We start from the raw sequence: 11,142 nt of genomic DNA, 5'->3' as shown, positions 1-11,142 counted from the left end.
CAAACTTTTTTAAAAAAACCTTTACAAAATCCTATATAATACCCCTAAATCAACCCATTTTTACCATATCAAACACAACTTCAATCTCCAAACTCATATATAATATCCCAAACTCCTATATAATACCCAAAAAAAATCCAAAAACAACCCAATTTTTTTTTTAAAAATAATGTGATCAACAATCAGTGATCAACAAAAACTTCATAACATAGCAAGTATCAAGAGCCGTGAGATACACGGGGATCTTCGACATGAGTTGGTTGAACATTTGTGGGCGAGGCGACCAGATGATCTTGTATTAGATTAGTTTTATTATTAAATATTATTGTTTGTTTAATTTTTAGTATGTTTTTTTTATTATGAATTTTCAAAAAAATGTGTGTTTTTTAAATAATTTCTTGTTTTTTTAATAATACGTTTTTTTAATACATTTATAAAAAAATAAAAAAAAAACCGCTCGTGCCCCCTCTCGCGCCCCTCCACACCATGTCCCGGGGCGCGAGCACCACAACCAACACCCATCTTATCAAGTTTCTCTCTCTGCCACACGTCACAATATTATTGGCTGGCGCCCCCACTAGCGCCCCCTCTCGCGCCCCCCACACCCCTCAGCCTTATAAAGTTATAATTATCACCCTTTAAAACCAAAATTAGATGTGACTTATGAATGAACCTCATGTGATCATGCATGTGAGGTGTTCATTTTACAACTAACACCACACATATTTTACAACTATCAAATTGATGCTTTTGTTTTTAAAACAATTTGAGAATATTCCACAAACAATTAATAAATATGTTATTATTTATTAACCATATTTATGCATTTTCTTTTTGTAATAGATTTGATGGTCAAAACATCTTAGAAAAACTAAGAGGGAAAACGATTATGTTTGTAGGAGACTCGCTTAGCCGAAACCAGTGGTTATCGATGTTATGCATGATTCATTCGTCGGTGCCAACCGCAAATTACGCAGTCAATATCTCATTGATTCAAGATATGACCACTTACACCTTTACGGTATACCTTTTAACTATGAATTTTATTTTAATTTTGTGTGCATACTTAAATATATTTTCTTTTATTTTTATTTATTAAGTGTGTGATAATTGTAGGATTATAAATTGAAAGTGACATGCCATCACAACTTGTACCTAGTGGATATAGTAAAGAGAAGGTTTGGGAGAGTGTTGAATTTGGACACTGTGACAGCTGGCAAGTATTGGTTGGATATTGATTACCTTGTGTTTAACACGTGGCATTGGTGGAACCGTAGAGGAGCTAGTCAACCGTAAGTGGACATTTTTATTTTTATTTTTATTTTTATTTTTTTCAGAACGGTGACTTTCACTAGTTAAGTTATCTTACTGCGCGAACACGCCGCGTCCCGCCACCCCACTCAGGCAAACTATGTTGACATGATCGGGATCCACGCTGGTATCTGAGTTTGGCTTGACGATCCCGGTAAAACCCAGTTGGCTCACCCCGCTCGAAGGCACAACAGGTTTTTAATATTCTGGTAAAATCCGGTCGGAATCATGATTCGAAACATAAATAAAATAAAAAAGATAAATAAAATAAAAAGATACTCTCCCAAACTTTTAAAAAAATTACACTTCTTTAATTATAAATCTCAGTAAAAAGTAACTTTTTATTGATGATTTGTGAAAAAGAAATTATCTTGAATGCAGATTTGATTATATACAAGACGGGGGTTGTATATACAAGGATATGGATCGTGTAGTTGCTTTTGGAAAGGCCATTGTTACATGGGGTTGATGGGTTGATGCTAACGTTGTGAAGAATAAAACAAAAGTGTTTTTTCAAGGAATATCGCCTTCTTATTACAAGTAAGTTTGATTTTTCAAACGATATATATGTCCTATTACATGCAATATTATTGACAACAACGTCACACGTAGCTACACTTTACATTTATTTGTATTTTAATTTAATAAATAAATTTATGTTTGGTAAAAATCAAAAGAGAGAATCATCAAGTTAACCAAAAAGTTAAAACGAATTATCTTAACTTCTTTTTTAACAAATTGACCATTGACTGAATTTTCTTGTGCTCACGTGGTAAAATTTTAAAATAGTCAAACCATTGAGCTTACATGGCAATAAATTTAAGGAGTAATAAACTTTTTATTTTATCAAAAAACTTGAAGCGTTCATAAAGTATTAAATTGTTATACTTTTTAAGTCCAGTACTCCAGTCTTTTAACACATCCGCCTAGCTAAGTTTTGTTTATTTTTAAAGATTACAAAGTTTTATGTAAATTTAATTTTATATATATTTTTAGAAAAATAACTTTATGTTTTTTAAAACTTCTTAAATTTTAATGTTCAAACATTTTAAACTTTTTAAATATTTTTAGAAAATATAATTTTTTTACAATTAGCTTAAGTTTATAAATATATTAGAATGGAGTATATAAATATTTTTAAACTTATATTTGCTTTATTAACTTCATTTTTTTCTGATATTCAGTTAAATACTTTTCCTATAATGTTTTGGTCAACTCTTTGTTGCTCAAACGAAAAAAAAAGGGTTTTGGTCAAAAGGCTAGAAAAATGAACATGTGTTATTGTATACTTGAATCTTGATTACTTTTCCTAAAACATTTTGATTAAAAATTATTGCCTGTTTGCCTTTTAATTAAATGTAAAAGAATTTCATATTTCGATATAGTATAAAGATATAATATAAAGTTATCATGTCAAAATATTTTGGTCAAATAGAATGTTTGTAATCTATTACTTTAGCAATCAACATAATTATACAAAAATCTAAACCTTAAATTTTTGAAATTACAGTGGCACTGACTGGGGAGAACCGAAGGCAAAGTCTTGCTCCGGTCAAAAAGTTCCCCTTTTAACCTCCACCTATCCCGGGGCCTCGCTTCCCGCATTGGCTACTCTCAAAAAGTCACTCAAAACCATTAAGAAACCGGTTACGTTGTTAGACATAACCAACCTTTCGCAGCTCCGGAAAGATGGTCACCCCTCGGCTTACGGGTTAGGGGCCTTGGATTGCAGCCATTGGTGTCTTGCTGGAGTTCCGGATACATGGAATGTCTTGCTATACAACCTTATGTTTTAGGAATACAAAATTCATAATTATTCAATTATTGAATTTATATAGAAGATAATAAGTGCATTCAGAATAAAAGACGGCGGCATGGATTCAGAAGAATGGGAACAACCACGTAATCGGAAAGGGAAACGGAATGATCATCAGGCTCAAGGTAATAACAAGGTTTTATCGAAGTTTTTTGTCTCAAATCTTTCCCCAAAGTGTTATTCGCAAGACTTAAAAGATGTTATGGGTAGCTTTGGTCGTTACGAAGGTTCCTATATAGCTAGGAAGCTGGATAAATGGGGCAAGAGGTTTGCTTTCGTATCGTTTTCCGAGGTGAAAGATGTCAAACGGTTGGGAGATGAGTTATCAGATGTATGGATCGGTTCGTATAAGTTGCTTATTGCGATTGCTCGGTTTGTGGATGGTGAGAAACTAGATAGACCCGATTCTGGTAATAGGAGGAAGACGGCTTCGGTTCCTGTTAAAAGCCATGCAAAACCTAGTGGTCAAGCAAACCCTAGTTCCGAAGGATCCGATAGGAATGGGGTTCTTTATGCATCAGTTGGTAATGGGCGTTCCTTTGTTGATTCTTTGTTAAATCGGAACAAAGTAGATGAGATTAAGGTGGATGATTCGGTGGAACGGTTTTCTCATTGGAAGGGATGTGCTCTTACGGGGAGGGTGGTGAATCTTCACACGTTAACTTCTTTGAAAAAGTTGGTTCGGAAGCATGGTTGGAGATCATTAGATATTAAGTATCTGGGAGGGCTTTCAGTGGTGTTGGTATTCTACGTTAGTGGGGATAGGGATGCCTTCCTGAATGACAAAGACAAATGGTCAGACTGGTTTGAGTTTTTAGAACCTTGGTCTAATAGAACTAGTGTGGAGGAGGGTCGGATCGCCTGGCTCCAAGTTCATGGGGTTCCGGCTCAGTTGGTGTCAGACGAGGTATTCGATTTGATTGGAAGCAGATTTGGCAAGGTGGTTCAATCGGATTCCTTATCAGGTGAAGAGAACAACTTATCGTATACTCTCATCTGTGTGTTGAGTAAAGAGTGCAAACGGATTGTGGATCGGGTGGACATTAATTGGAGGGGAAAAATTTTTATAAGTGTGGGTGGATGAAGATGTTGGGGAATGGATACCGGAATGTGTAGTAGAGTATGAATAGGATGATGGTTCCGTTTTACCGGAGGAGGATAAGTGTGATGATAATATTGTGCAGGATGAGTTTCATAATGTGCATCGTGAAGAGGGCGAATGTTCTCAAGCTAATGAAGTTTCTGTCAGGGAACATGTTGTTAATGGGTTGGATGGTTGTGTGAACGATAATTCTAACGTGATGGTCGGTGAGTTTTCGAACTCTTATGATCATTCTAATGAGGAGGCGGTCGAGAATGGTAACGTTGATAGTACAAATGTTTCTGTGTTGAAAGGCAAGGGACATAAGAAGTTCAGACGGAAGTCTTTATTTTCTAATCGGAGTAGGGGTAGTGGTTCTAGGGAGCGTCCTAAGAAGAGACCAAGGGAGGATAAAGATATGTTTGATCTTGATAGGTTTATCGGTATTATGCACGTGCCTTCGGATGTTACTAGGGGTATCAAGACAGGTGTTGAAGGAGTGTTCTTAACACCGGATCTTAACAAAGGGTTGTCTACTAATACGGAGGTGGTTCGAGACATCGAGGGAGAGACTGCGGAGCCCTCGATGATTGGTAGAGGTATTGATCCGGTGCAACACCAAGGTCCGATTGAGGTGGAGTTGGAGAAGACCATTGAGTTGAGTAAGGCGTTAGGTGTTAAGAATTTGCAAGATTTTGTTTCTAATGTTAAAGAGGTTCTTGTTTCCGAAGGCTATCAAGAAGGTGTTCAATGAATGTTTTTTCTCTGAACATTCGTGGGTTAGGGAGTTCTAGCAAAGCCGATTGGATTCGAGGTCTTCGAGTCCATCATGAGGTTAGTTTTATTGTTTTACAAGAGTCGCAATTTGTTTCCTTGGATTCTGTGGATGTGAGACGGTTTTGGGGTTATGGTGAGTATTCATTTGATTGGGTTCCTTCGTCTGGAAGGTCGGGTGGGTTATTATCGATCTGGGATTCCCAAGTCTTTCGTATGGAAAGGGTGGTCAAGAATAATAATTGGCTTCTAGTTTCGGGCACTGTGAAAGGAAAGAGTAGCTTGTTTCATATTCTCAATGTTTATTCTCCTCAAAATCTAGTTACTAAACGAGCATTTTGGAGGGAAATTCGTGATTTGATCGGGGAGGGTAATGGGAGGTGGATTGTGGTAGGAGATTTTAACTCGGTTCGGTGTGCCGAGGATAGGCGGAATTCTTTGTTTAATGTGGGTGAGGCCAATGAGTTTAACGATTTCATTGATGATTCGAATCTTCACGAGTACTCCTTGAAAGGGAGGCGTTTTACTTTTGTTGAGGAAATAAATTAAGCCGTATTGACAGAATCTTCGTTAATTGGGATTTCTTTATGGAATGGCCGTGTGCGGAGTATATTTCTCTCGAAAGGAATAAGCCGGATCATAGTCCGTTGGTTTTGAAAATTGGTTCTTCCAAGAACTATGGTCCCAAACCGTTTAGGTTTTTCAATTCATGGCTTGGTAGAGAGGATTTTGGGACGTTGGTTAAGAAGACGCTTGTTGATGGCTCGTTTCATGGTTCTCCGGACGCGAGATTGTTGTATAAATTTAAAGCTTTGCGTGATGCTATCTCTAGATGGGCGATCGATTGTAAAGCCAAAGAAAAGGAGAAAGGGTTTTATTGGAGCAAGAGTTGCGTGATTTGGACCAAACCATGGAGGTTCGGGATTTGTTGGAAGAAGAGACATGGTCTTTAAGCGAAATTAAAAGACGGCTAGGCGAGTTGGATAATCATTATTACCGGGATTTGAAGCAAAAGGCTCGGTGTAATTGGGCGATTCATGGAGATGAAAATTCTCGATTTTTTCACGGTTTTATTAATAAACGTAAAGCTTCAAATTATTTTCCGGGTTTGGAAGTGAATGGGGCGTGGGAAACAAACCCGGTTCTCATTAAAAAGGAAGTTTTGCGTTTCTTTGCTGGTAAGTTTAAAGAATCTATTACACATCGGCCTCGGTTGATTGGATATGGGTTTTCGGTCTTGTCTTCGGTGGAGGCGGATTTTTTGATCAGTGATTTTTCCGTGCATGAGATCAAGAAGGCGGTTTTTGAATGCGGTAGTGACAAAGCTCCTGGGCCGGATGGTTTTAATTTTAGGTTCATTCGGTTTTTTTGGGAGTTGTTCGAGAAGGATTTTGCGGATATTCTTGATCATTTTCATAGTGTTAAAAGTTTTTGCTCGGGGGTTGGATCGTCTTTTATCACCTTAATTCCTAAGGTAAACAATCCGTCATCTTTGGGGGATTTTAGACCGATAAGTCTCATTGGTTGTATTTTAAAGACTGTGTCGAAGGTGTTAGTGAATCGACTCAAAACGGTTATGAATAAGATTGTCTCAGAGCATCAGTCGGCTTTCTTATCCGGGAGATATATTCTTGATAGCCCTTTGGTGGCTAATGAGGTTATTGCTTGGGCTAAGAAGAGGGAGAGAAGAATTTTTATGTTCAAGATTGACTTCGATAAAGCCTATGATAATGTGAATTGGGAGTTCTTGTTGTCGGTTCTTTCTCATATGGGTTTTCCTTCGGTCTGGTGTGATTGGATTAGTGGTATTTTGTTGGCGACCAGATCATCTGTTCTTGTTAATGGATCTCCTACATTCGAATTTGGGTGTCATAAAGGCATTCGTCAAGGTGACCCGCTATCGCCTTTTCTTTTTATTATTCTGATGGAGGCTTTTTCAGGTATGTTGAAACAAGCCTGTGATATAGGTGCGTTTCATGGTATTACTCTTCCTAATGAAGGTGCTACTTTATCCCATCTTTTTTATGCTGATGATGCTATGATTATGGGAGAGTGGTCTTCTTTTAATTTTGATAACTTGAAACGTATTCTTCGCATATTTTACTTGTGTTCGGGGCTAAAGATTAATCTCCATAAATCAGTGTTATTTGGAGTAGGTGTAGAAGATGGTGAGATCGATATCCAAGCTGGTTTCATGGGTTGTAAGCCGGGTAGAATCCCGTTTTCTTATCTAGGGATTATGGTTGTCGCTAACATGAATAGGGTGGTTAATTGGGAACCGGTTGTGTCCAAGTTCAAGAAGAGGCTTTCTAAATGGAAAGTTAATTCGTTATCTATTGCCGGTCGGTTAACCCTTATTAAATCGGTGCTGGATAGTCTTCCCACTTATTATTTTTCGCTTTTTAAGGCACCCAAGAAGGTTATCAATGATTTAGAAGCTTTGATGAGAAGGTTCTTATGGGGTGGTTCAGATGAAGTGAGGAAGATGTCATGGGTGGCTTGGGAGGTAGTCACCAAACCTATAAAAGAAGGGGGTTTAGGTATCGCTCGTTTAGAGGTTGATAATAAAGCGCTGATTACTAAATGGCTTGGGAGATTTCTAAACGATCATCACGCGATGTGGAGAAGAGTAGTGTTGTCTATTCACGGGTCCTCGCGCTGTTGGGGGCTTGCTCCGGTTAATAATGGGGTTCCCGGGGTTTGGAAGAATTGTGTTATGTTTTGGAACAAATTTAAGGTTGATGGTGTGGGTTTTAATAGAGTGATTCGGGCCACAGTTGGGAATGGTCGCCAAGTTCGGTTTTGGATGGATTTGTGGTTGGGTTCGGCGCCGATTATGGACAAGTATCCGTCCTTATATGCGGTAGAAAAACATAAAAATGTCTTGTTAGCAGATCGGTTGGTGGTCACTGGATCCTCTCGTCGCATTGTGTGGGATTGGCTTAGAGCTCCTTGCTCCCAACAGGAGGTGATCGAGAAGCAAGAGTTGGAAGATCTCCTTCAAGGGGTGGTGATGGTTGACCGTGAAGATTCATGGTCTTGGGCGGTTGGTAGCTGCAAAGAGTTCGAGGTTTCGTCGATTAAAAGATGGATGGTGCGGTCCGTTGTGGATGCTGGGAGTTTCGGTTTTCAATGGAGCGATTGGGTCCCGAAAAAATGTAATATTTTTATGTGGAGGGCCGTTCTGGATCGTCTTCCAACCAAGGAGGCTTTAGCTAGACGTCATTTGCATTGTGATGATCATAGTTGCGCTTTATGTGAGAGTAATGAGGAATCGCTCGAGCACTTGTTAACCGGGTGTTTCATTTCTATGGCCGTTTGGAATGCGATTGGTTCATGGTGCAACATCCCTAGATCTTTTGTTTTCCATGTCAATGATTTGGTGGAAGTGCATAAGGTTAGTGGTGCGACGGGGAACAAGAGATTGATTATTCATGACATTGTCATCATTACTTGTTGGAGGATTTGGCGGGCTAGGAATGAAAAGATTTTTTCGGGCAAGAACACTAAGGTGGTAGAAATGGTTGCGGATACAAAATCTTTGGGTTTTCTTTGGTACAAAAATAGATCTAAGATAGGGGTAGTGGATTGGAAAAGATGGTGTTTATTTGATGTAACGTGATTGTTGTTTTTGGTTTTTTGCTTTCGGCGTCTTTCTCCGTATTGATGATAGTCGTTGGTTGTGTTTGTTTTTAATGAAAGTCAATTTTTAAAAAAAATATAGAAGATAATAAGTGATATATCACTATACTAGTAGTGAGAAGTTGTTGAGATGGGGGGGTTATCATTGTAATTTAAATATAGAAACCGTTGCCATGGAAATAAATGGCAAAAAGTTCACACATTTTCAATTCTTGATTTAAAGAAATGAAATTTATACTTTTATTATTCTTTGTCCTACATCTTAAGTTCTTAAGGATCAAAGGGTATCCTACCGGTGAAAAATAGTCATAGAGATTGTGTGTAGACATAAGTCATTGTTGTATCTATATGACTCGTTATATCATCTGTACGATTTAAACAAACACCACCCATACAACCTGTATAAACATTATAGCATGTATAATATGTCACACGCGTCACGACCATGTTTGACTATATATGTCATACTATGTGTGGATTTTGTGTTACTATAGGTAAACCATCTAAAGTTTCCTATCGGAGAAAACTAGTCATATAGATCGTGTGTAGTCACATCAGTTATTGTTGTGTCGGTATAACTCGCTATATGAGCTGTAAGATGTGAACGCACACCACTCATACAACACGTATAAACATTATGGCACGCACAATATGTCACGTGACCACTTTTGACCATTTTCGGTGTGTCATACGATGAAACAGGATTGTGTGTTAGTGTTTGTTTAGCAGGAACATATCAAAGGATTCACATGAATCATACAATGAAACATTTACAACCTTCCACCTTTTCTTGATCTATGTCCCAAAAAGTGGGAACTCAAAACAACAAAAGCTAAAAACACTCAAACCTTTGTTACAATAATGTCGTTTTCAAATGCATATTTATTACATTTTGTTACCCTAACCATCCCATGACTTACTTCAATGTCATCACCACCACCATTACCGGAAACAATCCTAAAAGCCACCCCTAACGGCCCGATCACCGTCTATGATCCATACACTGCAACCGTCTTAGCTCGATACAATGGCAGTCAATGCCCTCGTAACGGCATTACCATAATCGGAGACAATCAATTCGCAAGTTCACATGTCTCACCAGAGACAGGTGCTGGTTCTATTCATCTTTATTATTGGTGGTCATCGTCGTTCACACAGAATATTCCTATGCCAGAACCAGTAGCTCCACTAGCTGCTACTGCAGATGGATCATACATATTTTCAGGTGGAGTTTCCGGTCGAATACACTCGGTAATGCTACCTTCTGGTAACCTAATTCGGTCCTATTCTGCTCATCGGAAACCTATATCTTGTATCATTACCAATTGTGATGGATCGTTGATTATTTCTAGTAGTGAGGATGGAACAATCGCGGTTACCCCAACACTCTTGCTTCTCGATTGTTCTATCGATACGAAATCAAAAGGTTACAAGTTTAAAAGATTCGTCGGACATGAATTGCCCGTGACTGGATTAGCCACCGGGTCAGGGAGATCTGATGGGATTATTATATCCAGCTCATTGAACAGGACATGCAAAGTGTGGAGTGTCGTGACTGGGGCCCACCTGGAAACAGTGATGTTTCCAGGTGAGATAGGGTCCATGGTGTTGGACCCGTCTGAGACTGAGTTGTATACGGGTGGGACAGATGGGATGATATATAAAAGGAAGCTTAAAGTAGAGACAAGAAAAGAGGTTGCACGGGGTGGAGATACGGCCGTGTGGGGAGGGGTGCACGACCGTGCAATTGTGAGAGCGGTGGTGGAAATGGGGAGATTGGTGGTTATTGCAGTGGGGCACATGTGGAGAAGGTGGTGAACAAGGTGGTGGAAATGGAAGAGGCGGTGAGAGCGGTGGCGGAAGAACGAGGAAGGGCGATTAACGACCTTGAATTGGCAATTGAGATTAATGAAAAATTGCTTAATCTCATGCTTGAAGAAGCTGATGCAATTTCTAAATTAGAAACCATAAAATAACAACCAAACCTAAAGAAGTGGTTACCTAAACAATCTTTTTGAACGTTAAAAATTTACAAAAGTTTTTATTTAATGATTTATATTGTTATTGTAATAATGATATTTTGGAATCAAACATACTTAAATATAAAACAAACATAAATGAAAATATATACCAGTCTAATATATCCTGACCAAGTCCACACTAAAAAATGTCTCAACGTTTTTGGTCCGTCTATCTTGCAACCTCCAGTAATTATATATTGTAATACAATTGGAAAATGCTAATGTATATCCTTAGATGAGACATTGTTCAAATGGTTATGATTTTTGTTGCCATTGTAAGCCCAAAATTCTCATTAAAGTGTCATTGTTGGATATCATTTATCGTAGAACCTACGATAAATGACAAACTATTAAGATTAAATACGATAAATGACAAACTATTAAGATTAAAAGCTTTAGTTGAACACATGTTTGGTGTAGTGATCAATTGAACATGAGACATTATTTTGTGTGGAGAGTGACTATTTCAAAGATAATGGTGTGCCGCAGAGCCTACT

At 38.2% G+C, this 11,142-nt stretch overlaps 2 pseudogenes across 1 annotated transcript; both read left to right on the top strand.

The window, feature by feature from the left end:
• The first annotated feature begins 765 nt into the window (after positions 1–765).
• On the top strand, positions 766–3,156 carry LOC143634341 (protein trichome birefringence-like 41; annotated as a pseudogene). Its single transcript, XR_013153835.1, has 4 exons — positions 766–1,021; positions 1,117–1,292; positions 1,693–1,851; positions 2,822–3,156. The product of XR_013153835.1 is annotated as a protein trichome birefringence-like 41 (transcript).
• A 5,857-nt stretch (positions 3,157–9,013) lies between these two features.
• LOC143634384 (protein ROOT INITIATION DEFECTIVE 3-like) lies at positions 9,014–10,600 on the top strand (annotated as a pseudogene).
• The last annotated feature ends 542 nt before the right edge of the window (positions 10,601–11,142 follow it).

The sequence above is a fragment of the Bidens hawaiensis genome, unplaced genomic scaffold (genome assembly GCF_021521415.1).
Source record: "Bidens hawaiensis isolate Kalapana, Puna unplaced genomic scaffold, B.hawaiensis_p1.1 tig00007048_1, whole genome shotgun sequence".
Taxonomy (NCBI): domain Eukaryota; kingdom Viridiplantae; phylum Streptophyta; class Magnoliopsida; order Asterales; family Asteraceae; genus Bidens; species Bidens hawaiensis.
This window is presented reverse-complemented; position numbering and strand designations above follow the sequence as displayed.